The following is a 17,643-nucleotide window of genomic DNA, read 5'->3' as shown; positions in this document are numbered from 1 at the left end:
CCGCCGGAAGCTCACTGGAAGCTGCACAACCCCCGAACAGCACCCCCACCCCCCACCCCCCCCGGGGGCGGCGGACTAGGCACCCGTGGTCCGGTGCCTACGGCGGCAGGGGAGATTTTTTATTTTTTTTTTTAATAAAAAATTATTTTTGTTCCCTGCGGGTGCCGCCCCCCGCAGGGCGCCGCCCTAGGCACCGGACCACGGGTGCCTAGTGGCAAATACGGCCCTGGCTCCACTGACCACAAGGTTGCAGCCTACGCGGATGACCTTCTCTTTTTTCTTACGCAGCCTTCTGTGCCTCTCCCTAACCTTTTTTCTGAATTGTCCAAATATCAGGCTCTTTCCAGCTATAAAATTAACCTCCAGAAGTTGGCAGCACTCAACCTCTCTCTTCCCCCTTCCCTTGCCACGTCTTTCCCCTTTCGCTGGTTGAGTTTGTCCTTGTCCTATTTGGGGGTCCAGCTCACGCCCTCTGTTTCTGATTTGTTCAAGACTAACTTTCCCCCATGCTAAAAACTATTGAGGCCGACTTGTCCAGATAGCACAAGAGCACCTTTACTTGGTTTGGCCGTTGCTCGATATCCTCCCTAGACCCTTGTATCTTTTCCAAGCCCTTGCAGTTATGGTGCCCTTGAGCTATTTTCGACAACTCCCTGCACTCCTGGCTAAATTCATTTGGGCTCATAAGCAGCCAAGGATTGCAAAGTCTGTGTTGTGCCGTCCTAAGTCACGTGGAGGCCTGGTCCTCCCTAACCTATTCCATTATTATGTCACTAGTCACCTGTTCAGAGTGATAGACTGGCACCACCTTTCCTCCACTAAGTTGTGGGTTGGCCTAGAGATGTCTCTCTCCTCTTTTCTCTGATGGCAGGGGGACACTGAGGGACACAGGGCACTGGAGGGACACTGAGCATCCACCTGCCATCCTCCTCTCCAGTAGACACAGCCGCACAGCTCAGGGAGTCGGGTTGTGACATCACCATGTTATCCAGGAAATGACATCACCATGTTATCTAGCAAGTGACATCACCATGTTATCCAGCAAGTGACATCACCATGTTATCCAGGAAGTGATATCACCATGTTATCCAGGAAGTGACATCACCGTGTTATCCAGGAAGTGACATCACCGTGTTATCCAGGAAGTGACATTACCATGTTATCCAGGAAGTGACATCACCATGTTATCCAGGAAGTGACATCACCGTGTTATCCAGGAAGTGACATCACCATGTTATCCAGGAAGTGACATCACCGTGTTATCCAGGAAGTGACATTACCATGTTATCCAGGAAGTGACATCACCGTGTTATCCAGGAAGTGACATCACCGTGTTATCCAGGAAGTGACATCACCATGTTATCCAGGAAGTGACATCACCGTGTTATCCAGGAAGTGACATTACCATGTTATCCAGGAAGTGAAGCCTTGATGCAGTAATAAGTGCAGGGAAAAAGCGCTTTATGTGCATTTGCCCTAATAAGTGTATATTGGTGATTTGTATAATTTTTGGGGGGCAATACAATACCTTAATAAAAATTTTCGCTGGACTTCTTCTTTAACCTTTTTCCCTCCAGCTGTGCGCAACAAACAAGTTAGAGTGAGACACCATAAGGAGATATTGCAGAAAGGCAGCCATCATCCCAGATTGAGTCACCTATAGACAGTTGGTATACAAGATGTGGTGGCTCAGCTGTACTGGGACACTACATTACCTAAAGCCTGGAGGTCGCCCAACAAAGGGGAGAGAGTAGAGAGAAGGTTCCTGATGATAAGAAGTACATCCTCTGCTAATGCAGTCATGGTAATATCACAGAGTATGGTGGTGACTGTGCGGAGGGTGTTACAGGGTGTATGTGGTATAGTAAGAGACTGAGAGAGGGATTAGAGAGAAGGGGGAGAGGGGGCAACCTTGTGCTGTTCCTGTGAAGATGTCGAAGGGCAAAGTATTACGTCTGCTAATCTGGAGTTGCCGTCAGTTTCTGTATAAGCTATAATATATTGGGAGAATATAGGGCCAAACCGTCTACACTGAATAGTGGTGAGAATAAAGGGCCATGAGGTCTTGTCGGAGGCCTTTCCTGCATCTAAACTAAGTATAATGGTCAAAGGTCACGGGGGGTCATATACTCGGGCGTTGAAAAATTCTTGACTAGTAACAAGCTCTTTCGAGTTTTAGTTCTCGCAGAACATTACTGTCAGTCATTACCGAGCCATGTCTGTGAGCGCTGGGACTTCCTGTGTTCAGTCTCTTTTTTGAACAAAGGAAAGACCAAATATCTGTATGAAGGAGCAGGGACCCTTTGATTTAAATACATTTAAACAAATTTTTTCACAACACGTATGCTGTAAGATGAGGACAGTCATATATATCTATAACCTTAACCTTCTTACCAGCATGAGACTGATAGTGATATATTGTCCGCTGGGACTGTGCTGTATATTAGAAAAATTGGCTGAATGATTTTATAGCTGGAAAACTGACAGGACACAGAGCTTATAATATTCCACACAGAATAAATACAGCCCCGTGCTTCTCTCCTCCATGCTCCTCTCCCCCCTGCTTCTCTCCCCCCATGCTCCTCTCCCCCCTGCTTCTCTCCCCCCGTGCTTCTCTCCCCCTGTACTTCTCCCGCCGTGCTTGTCTCCCCCCTTGCTCCTCTTCCTCCTTCTTCTCTCCCCCCTGCTTGTCTCCCCCCATGCTCCTCTTCCCCCTGCTTCTCTCCCCCCATGCTCCTCTCCCACCAAGCTTCTCTCACCCCGTACTTCTCCCCCCGTGCTCCATGCTCCTTTTCCCCCCTGCTCCTCTCCCCTCATGCTTCTCTCCCCCCCCCCCCGCCGTGCTTCTCTCCCCGAATGCTTCTCTCCCCCAATGCTTCTCTCCCCCGTGCTCCTTTCCCCCATACTTCTCCCCCCGTGCTTCTCTCCCCCCATGCCTCCCCACCTCCACGGTCCACTGAGCTTCACCTACTGCCCGCTTGTAGCGCCCGCCAGACATGCTGCTCCAATCCAATCAAAGGAGACTGGAAGCGTGGAGGTGCCGCAGCGGCCCCACGCTCCCGGTCTCCACTGATTGGATTGGAGCAGCACATCCAGCGTGCGCTACTGACGGGCAGTAGGTGAGACGGGCAGCTGGTGAGGCGAACAGCAGCCGCGATCTGCGAGCCAGATGCGGCCATCAAAAGAGCCGCATCTATCTCACAAGACTGGGGCTAAAGAGATCCGGGGCAGCAGGCATTTTATCCGGGGCATGAAGTGATGTGTATGCAGCAGAGCTGTGTGTGTGATGTGTGTGGAGCAGAGCTGTCTGTGTGTGATGTGAGTGGAGCAGAGCTGTGTACAGATGTAGCCTATGTTAACTTGATCATAATGATGTGTTTAACTCTGAGTTCTAATTGACTTGAAGTGTCGCTGTTGTTATAACTTTCAAAATTTAAATCAATAGTAGGTGTGATATAAAGCGAGTTTCCAATATATAGTCATTATTTTTGTTGTTATTTTTCTGTAAAACAAAGCTGAACTTACCAGAAATCCAGGTCCAGTGTTCTGAAGGCAACAATATTACAGCTATACTTACTGTATCCAGGTCCAGTCTTCTGAAGGCAGCTATATAACAGCTATACTTACTGTATCCAGGTCCAGTCTTCTGAAGGCAGCTATATAACAGCTATACTTCCTGTATCCAGGTCCAGTCTCCAGAAGGCAGCTATATAACAGCTATACTTACTGTATCCAGGTCCAGTCTTCTGAAGGCAGCTATATAACAGCTATACTTACTGTATCCAGGCCCAGTCTCCTGAAGGCAGCTATATAACAGCTATACTTACTGTATCCAGGTCCAGTCTCCGGAAGGCAGATTTTCTGACTTGTGCTGGTTGAAAAAAAAAAAAAAGATTAAACACAGGAATTCCGGACAGTACAGAGAGTCACAGCTCAATGTGTCCATGAGTCACATGACTGCCTTCTCTCTGTGAGCGCTCGGATGACCCGGGATACACAGAACTTCCTGTTTTCTGACTGTTTAAAGGACAACTCCCATGAAAACCTTTTTCCCAGTAATTGAAGCACATTACAAAGTTATATAACACTGTAATATACTTCAATCACCTGTCTGTCCTCCTTCCCTGTCTTTTCCCCCCTCCACCCCCCACCAGGAAGTGTAAGAAACTCCTTCATACCTAATTACTGTCGTCACCAGGCTGCTTAATCAGCTCCTTCTAGTGACGATGAGTCATCAGCAGGAGGGCGGGGCTAGCTCCTGTCACACCAGCCTCCCCCTCCCCTGCCTGGTCAGGTGACTAGGCTTGCTCAGCTCCCATTGGCTGAGCAACTGTAAGCCATCTGTCATTCTGCAACTCAATAATGACTCATGACTGACTCCCGGCACATAACCAGCTACAGGACCCCCTCCCCCATACTCCCTCCTGCTGCCGAGTGGACTCAGTGAGTGAGTCATGTTACTTGCTTATCTTTCTCCTCACTCCCGGCATGTCAGCTACACAGACGTCTTATCTCTCCCCTGCTGCCCTGACCTAATCCTGCAGAATGTACACTACAGTGAGGTGACAGTGTGTGTGTGTGTATATAGCAGCCTGACTGAAGAGAGCCAGAGAGGGGGTCATGTTTAGTGTATGATGGGAGTTGTAGTGAATGGAGGGGCAGGCACTTGCTGTGTCACAGCAGGGGGCTGGCTTGTCACAGCAGCCAAAGTGCATCATGGGAAGCTGAAACCAGGAAGCAAGGAAGAAATGAAGAACAAGACTAGAAATCAGAAGGTACACAGACGGTGGGAAATTCAAACAGTAACAGCTCAGGAGGGATGATAAGTATAAAAGCTAGGTTTCTGATTGGTTTTTGTTTTTTTTTCCTTAGCGCGGGAGTTGTCCTTTAATGAGAAATAAATAGAAAACAGGAAGTGCTGTGTTCTCCATGTTAACTAAAAAAAATTTAATGAGTGTAAATTGCAAACTTGCTTTATATCACATCTCCTGCTGATATAGATTTTGAAAGTTATAACGACAGGGACACTTTAACATGGTTCCCTGACACAGTTGTTGCATCAGGGATCATGTCTTATATATGCCTGCAGCAGAGCGCTATGTGTAATGTACATGTAGCTGAGCTGTATATGTGTAATGTACATGTAGCTGAGCTGTATATATGTGTAATGTACATGTAGCTGAGCTGTATGTGTGTAATGTACATGTAGCTGAGCTGTATATGTGTAATGTACATGTAGCTGAGCTGTATGTGTGTGTAATGTACATGTAGCTGAGCTGTATGTGTGTAATGTACATGTAGCTGAGCTGTATGTGTGTAATGTACATGTAGCTGAGCTGTATGTGTGTAATGTACATGTAGCTGAGCTGTGTATGTGTGTAATGTACATGTAGCTGAGCTGTATATGTGTAATGTACATGTAGCTGAGCTGTATATGTGTGTAATGTACATGTAGCTGAGCTGTATATGTGTAATGTACATGTAGCTGAGCTGTATGTGTGTCATGTACATGTAGCTGAGTTGTGTGTGTAATGTACATGTAGCTGAGCTGTATGTGTGTAATGTACATGTAGCTGAGCTGTATGTGTGTAATGTACATGTAGCTGAGCTGTATATGTGTAATGTACATGTAGCTGAGCTGTATGTGTGTGTAATGTACATGTAGCTGAGCTGTATGTGTGTAATGTACATGTAGCTGAGCTGTATATGTGTGATGTACATGTAGCTGAGCTGTATGTGTAATGTACATGTAGCTGAGCTGTATGTGTGTAATGTACATGTAGCTGAGCTGTATATGTGTAATGTACATGTAGCTGAGCTGTATATGTGTAATGGACATGTAGCTGAGCTGTATGTGTGTAATGTACATGTAGCTGAGCTGTATATGTGTGTGTTATATATGCTTACAGCAGAGCTGTATATGTGTAATGTACATGTAGCTGAGCTGTATATATGTGAGTAATGTACATGTAGCTGAGCTGTATATGTGTAATGTACATGTAGCTGAGCTGTATGTGTGTAATGTACATGTAGCTGAGCTGTATATACATGTGTAATGTACATGTAGCTGAGCTGTGTATGTGTGTGTTATATATGCTTACAGCAGAGCCCTGTGTGTAATGTACATGTAGCTGAGCTGTATATGTGTAATGTACATGTAGCTGAGCTGTATGTGTGTAATGTACATGTAGCTGAGCTGTATATGTGTAATGTACATGTAGCTGAGCTGTATATATGTGTAATGTACATGTAGCTGAGCTGTATGTGTGTAATGTACATGTAGCTGAGCTGTGTATGTGTAATGTACATGTAGCTGAGCTGTATGTGTGTAATATACATCTAGCTGAGCTGTATGTGTGTAATGTACATGTAGCTGAGCTGTGTGTGTAATGTACATGTAGCTGAGCTGTATATGTGTAATGTACATGTAGCTGAGCTGTATGTGTACATAGTAGATGGTGGAGATCGGGGTCTCTCTGTGTCGCCTTCGGCCGTTGTTTGTCCTTGAGAAATGATGTGATGTGATATCTTGATACGTGTTGGGAAATGAATAGAACCTAGTGAAAAATATACTGAACCAGTTACTGATTCGGATGTCCCAGTGTTTCTCTCCAGATGCTGAAAGATGTTACAGGGAGCAGAGACTGATATGGACGTCCGCTGAGATGAGAACGAGAACCTGGAGGTGGGGGGGGGGAGCGTTCCAGAACTCCCCTCCTGAGTGTAACCTCCGCGCTTCCTTCTATAATGATACTTACTTACGGTCTCATCTGATGTCACCTTCGCTCTCCATTGTTTGGTATTTCTGAGCTCGGGGAAGTGGGAGATCACCCCGGGAGGATGGCAGCGAGCCGGGCAGAGGTCTCTTTGGACAAGTTACATTGAGGAGCGACGAAATCCTCACCTCTCACCTAGTGTAATTTACCATTTCTAAAGACTAGTTCACACAGAAGACATTACCGCTCCCAAAGTCTTTTTTATTATTATTTTTAGCATCGCACCACATGCAGATATAGACAGACTACGCTGCATTTTCCAAATTTTTCCTTTTTCCCCATAGACTAATACTGAGGGAATAAAACACCATTTCTATATACATATTGGTGGTTTTTGGATTGTTTTTCCCCCAATTCTTCAACAGAAATTCGGGCTCAAGATAAAGAATCACATGACAGTAGGGGATAAATTGCAAGACAAAAGAAATATTTATGGTAATTTATACATAAAGGGGTATTCCACTGATACATAACTTTTGATATGTTGCTGCCCATGGTGAGACTAACAATTCCTTCCATATTTGTTATTATGTATTCAGTCTCCTTCCCCCAGTTCTGAGCTGCTGCTTTCTGCTAAAGACACAAAAATCTGAGTGTGAGCTTTTCTCTGTGTTTCCCCCTCCTCCCCCCTTCCTTCTGAGACAGAAGATGTAAACAAGTCCCTGGAAAGTTTTGGCTATGTTCCCACTAAATTTTTTCTGTCCAAATTTTTTTAAATGACATCTGTTATTTCGCGGTTTGCCTACCAGTCAGTGCAATGACGGCTATTAGTACATTATTCCAGTTCAGTTGGACTGATCACTCATCGGATGTGTCTTTAAAATTCCATACAATTTAATAGTAAGGACGGTGAAAAAAGAAAAACTGTGTGTGAACAACTAAATAATAAAGTCCGTTGTTTGCAAAAGACGTCAGCGAATACAAAAAAAAGGGAAAAAAGGGAGATACTTTATCTCTTATTTTTACTTGGTGTGAACATAGCCTTTCTCTGCACCTCTGTAGCTTTTTTTATTGCAGAAGTTGCAGATAGGGACTTGTTTACATCAGCCGTCTCAGAAGGGAGGGGGGAGACGAAGAGAATAGCTCACACACAGATTTTTGTGACTTCAGCAGAAAGCATCAGCTCAGAACTGGGGGAAAGAGACTGAATAGGTAATAACAAGTATGGAAGGAATTGTTAGTCTCACCATGGGCAGAGGGGAGGCTGATTATAGCTCTATGGGGTACACAGGGAGCTGCTGTCAGCAAGTGCAGTGAGTACAGTTACTAATACTATTCTGAATAAAACATCTCCCACATTCCAAACATGAAAATGGCTTCTCCCCTGTGTGAGTTCTCTGATGTTGAACAAGAGATGATTTCTCAGTAAAACATTTCACACATTCTGAACATGAAAATGGCTTCTCCCTTGTGTGAGTTTTCTGATGCTTAACAAGATGTGATTTATTAATAAAACATTTCCCACATTCTGAACATGAATATGGCTTCTCCCCTGTGTGAGTTCTCTGATGTGGAACAAGAGATGATTTCTCAGTAAAACATTTCCCACATTCTGAACATGAAAATGGCTTCTCCCCTGTGTGAGTTCTCTGATGCGTAACAAGATGTGATTTAATAATAAAACATTTACCACATTCTAAACATGAAAATGGCCTCTCCCCTGTGTGAGTTCTCTGATGTTGAACAAGAGATGATTTCTGAGTAAAACATTTCCCACATTCTGAACATGAAAATGGCTTCTCCCCTGTGTGAGTTCTCTGATGCTTAACAAAATCTGATTTATGAGTAAAACATTTTCCACATTCTGAACATGAAAATGGCTTCTCACCTTTGTGAGACCTTTGATGTCTATCAAAAACTGATTCCTGAGCAAAACATCTTTTACATTTTGGGCACGAAAATGGCTTCTCCCCTGTGTGAATTCTTTGATGGATAACAAGACCCGATTTCTGAGTAAAACATTTCCCACATTCGGAACATGAAAATGGCTTCTCCCCTGTGTGAGTTCTTTGATGGATAACAAAAACTGATTTCCAAGTAAAATATTTTCCACATTCGGAACATGAAAACTGAGGCTTTCCTGTATTTCCTCTTTGATGTTCATGGTCTTCTCTGTAAATGTCAGCTTGCTGTGATGGATCAGAAGATGGGACTTGTATAACAGGATGAGATGAGAGATCTTTGCTGTGAGGGGCTGAGGGTGTATCTGGGATAGTGGACGGCTCCTCATATGTATCTTGTGTGATATGATCCTCTGAGGAGATCTGATGTCCCCCTGAGCTCCTGGTAGAATCATCTGCAAAGGAGAAAACACCATTTCTCTTATTTCCCAGTAATAGAAGCTTAAACATATTGCAGACATGGAAAGTTACTCTTTTTTATGTAACATAATAAGAATGATCAGATCTGTTCCCATCCACAGGAAGTGGCAGGGAGAAGAATCTAGAAGCTGGAGGCCGGGGAGATGACGTCCTTAGTAGGAAAAGTAAAGGGAACTCTTCTTAAATATAACAGATAACCTGCTGGACCCCAACCAGCATGGCGTTACTGGGGGCAGATCACGGCCTTTTCTCTCATTTTCTGCATAAGTCACGTGGTGCAGTGACGTCCCCGACCCGGCCGGCCTCTGGCTACCTATGTCCTTGGTAAGTGCTCAGAGACTTACAAACAGCTCTCTGGATGACCCTCCCCGAACAAAAGACATCACAGCGACTCCCAGGGCCTATACTGTCAGTGTGGAGGAGGGTTCTCCCCAACATAGAATACACTGACAACCCCCACTTACTGCACTTACTACTGCATCAAGGCTTTACTTCCTGGATAACATGGTGATATCACTTCCTGCATAACATGGTGATGTCACTTCCTGGAAAACATGGTGATGTCACTTCCTGGATAAAACGGTGATGTCACTTACTGGATAAAATGGTGATGACACTTCCTGGATAACATGGTGATGTCATAACCCGACTCCCAGAGCTATGTCAGCTCTGTGGCTGCTGGAGAGGATGATGGCAGGGGGACACTGAGGGACACACGGAACTGGAGGGACACTGAGCATCCCTCTCCATCATCCTCTCCAGCAGCCACAGCCCGTACAGCTCTGGGAGTCGGGTTATGACATCACCATTTTATCCAGGAAGTGACATCACCATGTTATCCAGGAAGTGACATCACCATGTTAGCCAGGAAGTGACATCACCATGTTAGCCAGAAAGTGACATCACCATGCTAGCCAGGAAGTGACATCACCATGTTATCCAGGAAGTGAAGGCTTGATGCAGTAGTAAGTGCAGGGAAGAAAGCACGTTATAAGCATTTCCAGTAATAAGTGTATATTGGTGTTTTGTATGATTTTTTTGGGGAATACAATACTTTAATAAAATTTTTTGCCAGACTTGTCTTTTACCCCTTCGTGCTGCAGCTAGTTTCGTCCTTAATGACCAGGCTTATTTTTCAGAATCTGACCTGTCTCACTTTATGCGCTTATAGCTCGGGGATGCTAGCGATTCTGAGATTGTTTTTTTGTAACGTAGTACTCTATATTAATATATGGTTTTTGTGAAAAATATCAAAATATCATGAAAAATGTAAAAAAATTTGCATTTTATTAACTTTGAAATTCTCTGCTTCTAAAAAAAAAATTAATATCACATAAATTAGTTACTAAGTCACATTATCAATTTGTCTTCTTTATTCTGGCATATTTTGGTAAACATATTGTACTTTGTTCGGGTGTTACGGGGCTTAGAAATGTATCAGCAAATTATCACATTTTCATGAAAGTTTCCAAAACTGATTTTTTTTAGGGACCAGTTAAATTTTTTAATGGATTTAGGAGGCTTGTATTCTGGAAACCCCCATAAGTGACCCCATTCTGGAAACTACACACCTTAAAGAATTAATCTATGGGTATACTGAGCGTTTTGACCCTACAGGGGCTTGAGGAAAGTATTCACAATTAGGCCGTAAAAAAATAGAAACTAGAATTTTTCCAAGAATATATATGTTAAGATTAAAGTTTCTCATTTTCACAAGGAACATGTATGGGCACACAGCGGGGCTCAGAAGGGAAGGAGTGTCATTTTGCTGGAGCAAAACTGCAGCTAGTAACCGTTATTAGAATAGCGCAATTACTAAAAAAATAAATAATTGAGATTATAGGTAATCTGGAGGTGGTTACGGGTAACCTGTGGTGGTTACAGGCTATATGGGGTGGGTATGGGCAACTTTTGGTGCTTACGGACAATCTGGGGTGGCTACAGAGAGTGTGGGGTGGCTACGAACAGTTTGGGGTGACAACGGACAGCGGGGTGGTTGTGCGTAAACTGGAGTTCTTATAAGTAATCTGGAGTGCTTACCGTCAATATGGGGTGGCTACGGACAATCTAGGGTGGCTACGGACAATCTGGGGTGGCTACGGACAATCTGGGGTGGCTACGGACAATCTGGGGTGGCTACGGACAATCTGGGGTGGCTACAGACAATCTGGGATGGTTATGAGTAAACTGGAGTTCTTACGGACAATCTGGGATGGTTGCGCGTAAACTGGAGTTCTTATAAGTAATCTGGAGTGCTTACAGTCATCCTGGAGTGGCTACGGACAATCTGGATTGGCTACTGACAATGGTTATGTATCAAGTGGAGGGCTAACTGGCAACCTGTGGTGGTTATGCGCAACTAGCAGAGCTTACGGACAATCTGGGGTGGTTACGGGCAACCTGCGGTGGTTACATGTAATCTGGGGGCGGGGTTACTGGCAATTTGGGAGGGTTAAGTGTAATCTGGGGTAGTTACCTGTAAATTGAAGTGTTTATGAGTAATCTGGGGTGGGAAGGTGTAATCTGGGGTGGTTACGGGCAAACTGGAAGGGGTTACTGTGCGGTGGTTGCGGGCAATCTGGGGGGGTTACAGGCAACTTGGGAGTAAACTGCAAATATAACTATAATGAAATTGTGTGTTTTATATTTTTTCTATGTTTTTTCACTTGTACTTTTTGTACATTTATTTTCACTGTATTACTACGATCACTGGGATATTTCTATCACCGTAATCATAGTTCAGTGACAGGGACCAAATTGGTCCCTGTCACTTTATAATTTCTGATTTGACTGCTTCTGAAGCGCATGTGCACTTCAGAAGCAGTCCGGACGCCGAAGTGGAATAACCTCCCTGAATCAGGTGAGCATAGGGGGGGGGGGGGGCTGATTGCTTGTATTGGTCCCCAATCACCTCCGGTGGTGGAGAGAATGGGGCATTGATTGTTTTTTTTAATCTATCACTGTGATGGGGGCAGCCATCTTGGATGTGATGGCCGCTGGAGGAGGGGAGGGTTAGTGATCGGGCCGATAGGGGGGTTGATCTGGGAGGCGGAGGATAATTTTTTTCATCTCCCCTCACCGTGGATTCACGGTGAGGGGAGATGAAACACTACAGTGGCACCGTTAATAAGGGTGATCGTCGGTGTGGGAACAGGCTGGGACGGACCCCACACACTGCCCCGACCCCTCAGCTACCTCCGTTTGCTGGGGGGACGAGGTGGGGGTCTTACTGGCGTCCCAGATCTATTCTCTGCCATTGCTGTAAAAAGCCGTATCAGCGGTCACTAAGGGGTTAATCTTTTTCCCTACAGCTGTGCACAACAAATGAGAGTGTGAGACACCAAGATGAGACATTGCAGAAAGTCAGCCATCATCCCAGAGTGTGACACCTCCCAGATTGAGTCACCTATAGACAGGTGGTATACAAGATGTGGTGGCTCAGCTGTACTGGGACACTACATTACCTAAAGCCTGGAGGTCGCCCAACAAAGGGGAGAGAGTAGAGAGAAGGTTCCTGATGATAAGAAGTACATCCTCTGCTAATGCAGTCATGGTAATATCACAGAGTATGGTGGTGACTGTGCGGAGGGTGTTACAGGGTGTATGTGGTATAGTAAGAGACAGAGAGGGATTAGAGAGAAGGGGGAGAGGGGGCAACCTTGTGCTGTTCCTGTGAAGATGTCGAGGGGCAAAGTATTACGTCTGCTAAACTGGAGTTGCCGTCAGTTTCTGTATAAACTATAATATATTGGGAGAATATAGGACCAAACCGTCTACACTGAATAGTGGTGGAAATAAAGGGCCATGAGGTCTTGTCGGAGACCTTTCCTGCATCTACACTAAGTGTAATGGTCAAAGGTCACGGCGGGTCATGAACTGGATCACTGAAAAATTCGTGATTCTAGTAACAAGCACTCCAGCATTTTAGTTCTCGCTGAACATCACTGTCAGTCAGTACCGAGCCATGTCTGTGAGCGCCGGGACTTTGTGTTTGGTCTCTTTTTTTTTTTTAACAAATAAAAGACAAAATATTACATAAGTTACATATGTTCTTGAAATCACAACCCCTGTTGATTTTTTTTTTCACAACAGGTGCGCTGTAAGATGAGGACAGTCACTATAGATGCAGCAGCAGGAGACTGATAGTGATATATTGTCCGCTGGGACTGTGCTGTATATTAGAATTTAGGCTGAATGATTATATAGCTGGAAAACTGACAGGACACAGAGCTTATAATATTCCACACAGAATAGTTACAGCCGGTGACTGAGGAGAAGGTGTGACTGTTCTCTGCATTTAGTGGTCACTACTCACCTGGGCGGTTACCTGTAGTGATGTCCTCCTTATACTGCTCATCACTGCTGTCATCTGTCTCCTCTTCTTTTACTTTAATATCTATAGCATTGATGGAGTTCAGATTCTCCCCCATTAAAATGTCCTCCTTATACTGCTCATCACTGTTGTTATCTGTCTCTTCTTCTTCTGCCTCTTCTTTTACCCTTATGTCGGTAGCATTACAACAGTTTAAATTATTCACTCTAGTAACTTCTTCCTTATACTGCTCATCACCGCTCACATATGTCTCCTCTTCTTCTTTCATCATCATATTTGTAGCATTAATAGAATTTAGGTCTTTCCCTATATTGATGTCCTCCTTATACTGCTCATCACTGCTCACATCTGTCTCTTCTTCTTTTACGGTCATATCTGTAGCATTGATCTCAATTAGATCTTCCCCCTGATTCATAAGATGTGAGAGAAATATTGTAAAAGTCATCAGACAGTAGGAGAAGTCAGGTGGGATGTACAGATCATAGGGAACATCTCCATCTACCTGATCCTGATCCTGTGGAAGAAGAGGACGGGGACATCTATCTGGTGCTGTTCTCTTACTGGATCTGACTGGAGGGAACACATACAGAGACTGAATTCATTCTTTCCATCCAGATAATACAGAGAGGAGGTGTGTATATAGTCCTGTCTATTACCTGCTGATGGGAGGGGCTGCTGATCCTCCAGCATCACATCCTTGTACTGATCCTTGTGTCCTTCTACATACTCCCACTCCTCCATGGAGAAATAGACCGCCACGTCCTGACACCTTATAGGAACCTGACACACACAATGATCACACAGTCATCCCCCCCACCCCTCCAGTGGTGTTACTGTATAATGTCCCAGCATTCCCAGCAGCCACAGTCTCACCTCTCCACTCAGCAGCTCCACCATCTTGTTGGTGACTTCTAGGATCTTCTCTTCCTCCATTTCCTCATGTATCAGGGGCCCCGGGATTGGGCTCAGGGTTCTTCCCCATCCTTCACACCCAGGGGCCCCACAGCGCCCACTAGAGGACTTCTTCACTACTGTGTAATCCTGTGTATGGAGAGACACATTACTATCACTCCATCCATTCCCAGAATCCCTCACCTCTCCAGTCCTATCCATCTGTTATTCCATAGATAAGAATGATGTCATGATGACATCACTCCCAGAATCCCTCACCTCCCCAGTAAGCAGGAAGAGTATGTGTAGGGTGAGGGTTATTATCCTCTCGGCCATCTTGTCTCTGTCTCTCTCCATGGTTGATGGGTCGGTCTCTTATATAGAAGATATCAGCAGAGGATCCTGGAGTGTTGAGAGATGAATGGAGAGAAGAGGAGACAATGTAACACAACTCAGCACAAATTTGAGCAAAAAAGTAAAGTTCTGGCTCCAGTAATGTATCAATACAGGACAGAAAACTACCCAGTCCTGAAGGGGTTAATCCTCCTGCTGTCCCCCAGTTCCTTCCCTCCACCTGCAGAGCTGTACAGGAGCCGTGTGCTTCCAGGACCTGCCATGATGTCACAGTCATGTGATCAGTCACATGGAGGAGGAGTCACATGATCAGGGGCTGCTGCTCAGTGTATGCAGGACTCTGCTGTGCTGGATGAGCTGAAGTGATGTGTATGCAGCAGAGCTGTCTGTGTGTGATGTGTGTGGAGCAGAGCTGTGTATGTGTGTGTTATATATCCCTGCAGTAGAGCCCTGTGTGTAATGTACATGTAGCTGAGCTGTATATGTGTAATGTACATGTAGCTGAGCTGTATATGTGTAGTGTACATGTAGCTGAGCTGTATATGTGTAATGTACATGTAGCTGAGCTGTATATGTGTAATGTACATGTAGCTGAGCTGTATATGTGTAATGTACATGTAGCTGAGCTGTATGTGTGTAATGTACATGTAGCTGAGCTGTATATGTGTAATGTACATGTAGCTGAGCTGTATGTGTGTAATGTACATGTAGCTGAGCTGTATATATGTGTAATGTACATGTAGCTGAGCTGTATATATGTGTAATGTACATGTAGCTGAGCTGTATATGTGTAATGTACATGTAGCTGAGCTGTATATGTGTATTGTACATGTAGCTGAGCTGTATGTGTGTAATGTACATGTAGCTGAGCTGTATATGTGTGTAATGTACATGTAGCTGAGCTGTATATGTGTGTAATGTACATGTAGCTGAGCTGTATATGTGTGTAATGTACATGTAGCTGAGCTGTATGTGTGTAATGTACATGTAGCTGAGCTGTATATATGTGTAATGTACATGTAGCTGAGCTGTATATGTGTGTAATGTACATGTAGCTGAGCTGTATGTGTGTAATGTAGATGTAGTTGAGCTGTATGTGTGTAATGTACATGTAGCTGTATGTGTGTAATGTACATGTAGCTGAGCTGTATATGTGTAATGTACATGTAGCTGAGCTGTATATGTGTGTAATGTACATGTAGCTGAGCTGTATATGTGTAATGTACATGTAGCTGAGCTGTATGTGTGTAATGTACATGTAGCTGAGCTATATGTGTGTAATGTACATGTAGCTGAGCTGTATATGTGTATAATGTACATGTAGCTGAGCTGTATGTGTGTAATATACATGTAGCTGAGCTGTATATGTGTAATGTACATGTAGCTGAGCTGTATATGTGTAATGTACATGTAGCTGAGCTGTATATGTGTAATGTACATGTAGCTGAGCTGTATATGTGTATAATGTACATGTAGCTGAGCTGTATGTGTGTAATATACATGTAGCTGAGCTGTATATGTGTAATGTACATGTAGCTGAGCTGTATATGTGTAATGTACATGTAGCTGAGCTGTATATGTGGGTAATGTACATGTAGCTGAGCTGTATATGTGTAATGTACATGTAGCTGAGCTGTATATGGGTAATGTACATGTAGCTGAGCTGTATGTGTGTAATGTACATGTAGCTGAGCTGTATGTGTGTAATGTACATGTAGCTGAGCTGTATGTGTATACAGTAGAGCTGTATGTGTGTAATGTACATGTAGCTGAGCTGTATGTGTGTAATGTACATGTAGCTGAGCTGTATGTGTACACAGTAGAGCTGTATATGTGTAATGTACATGTAGCTGAGCTGTATGTGTATGCAGTGTCCCAACACATAGGACATTGTTTTCTTTATAAAAGCATTCTGTTGTGTAAGTGCTGGAAAGAGTAATGGACACTGCAAAAGCCTGTCTCATGTTGCCCCCCAGTGGTTAAGTATGGTTTTGTATCTTACTGCTCATGTATATTGGTTTACTTATTTGTCAGTCATGTGGTGTGATGATGCAAGAGGCCTAGTGTCACGTGATTCCCTGCTGCCATAGCAACTCCAATAGCCATCAAGCTTTTGGCTTGGGGTTCAGTTGAGTTCCTCTCTAGTCTTGAAGAGAGAAGGTCGCTTCCTCGCTGTCCTGTGAAGAGAAGGTCCGGTACCGCCAGCCTCGTGGTGCGGACGCTTCGCTACCACTCCTCTGTCAGATATATCTATATACCCGTTCCGGTCCAGTCAAGACTGTAGTCCTCAAAACTCCTGTCTACTCCAAGATCTGGTTCCTCGTCCAATTCTCCATATTCTCCTCATCATCGCTAACTGCAAGTATTCTCCTCATAACTACTATATCCAGCATCAGTATCTCAAGGGAACTACTACTCCCATCCTCAGTAAAGATTCTTCCTAATAAAAAGGACACTTACAGATCACGGCCTATTTCAACATCATCCATCTCTTCAGTTACAACTAATTCCATCTACTGCCAAGTTGATTATTCCTGGTTGCATCCAGAGACTGTTGCTACTAGAGTTGCCGTTCAAATAAACATACAACTACCGTTGTTTCCGAACCCTGGCATTGGTCTCATCATTGGTTCCTTGACTAGGGACATCGAAGAATTGGGCTGCGTGATCAGGCTCCCGTGGACTAGCCACATACCCTCCTGCCATAACCGTGACCATACCACCTTGCAAGTGGCAACCCGGGGCCTGCTCACCGCATAGCCTTTCGTGGTGTCATGAACAGGATACAGACTATGTTGTGCCAGTTCCAAGTATCCCCAGAGGTGCACTACAACCCCCAAAAGACTGCCCAAAGTGTTGCTGTTGCGGAAGGGGTTAAGTTCTATGCAGTTGAATTTCGTGCGCGCTGTGCTGAAGCCCCGCCTACCGACCTGCTCGGACACAGCCTGAGTTGCAGGGGGAGGAGGAT

General features: G+C 44.5%; 1 protein-coding gene and 1 pseudogene across 1 annotated transcript in view; both read right to left on the bottom strand.

The window, feature by feature from the left end:
• Positions 1-9,143, bottom strand: part of LOC138786852 (oocyte zinc finger protein XlCOF7.1-like) — a 30,475-nt pseudogene extending 21,332 nt beyond the window's left edge.
• Positions 1-17,643, bottom strand: part of LOC138786612 (uncharacterized) — a 324,608-nt gene that overhangs the window by 95,299 nt on the left and 211,666 nt on the right. The window lies entirely within an intron of this gene.

The sequence above is a fragment of the Dendropsophus ebraccatus genome, chromosome 3 (assembly GCF_027789765.1).
Source record: "Dendropsophus ebraccatus isolate aDenEbr1 chromosome 3, aDenEbr1.pat, whole genome shotgun sequence".
NCBI classification, from domain to species: Eukaryota; Metazoa; Chordata; class Amphibia; order Anura; family Hylidae; genus Dendropsophus; species Dendropsophus ebraccatus.
Note: the sequence above shows the minus strand (reverse complement) of the source record. Positions and strands in the feature narration are given on the sequence as shown.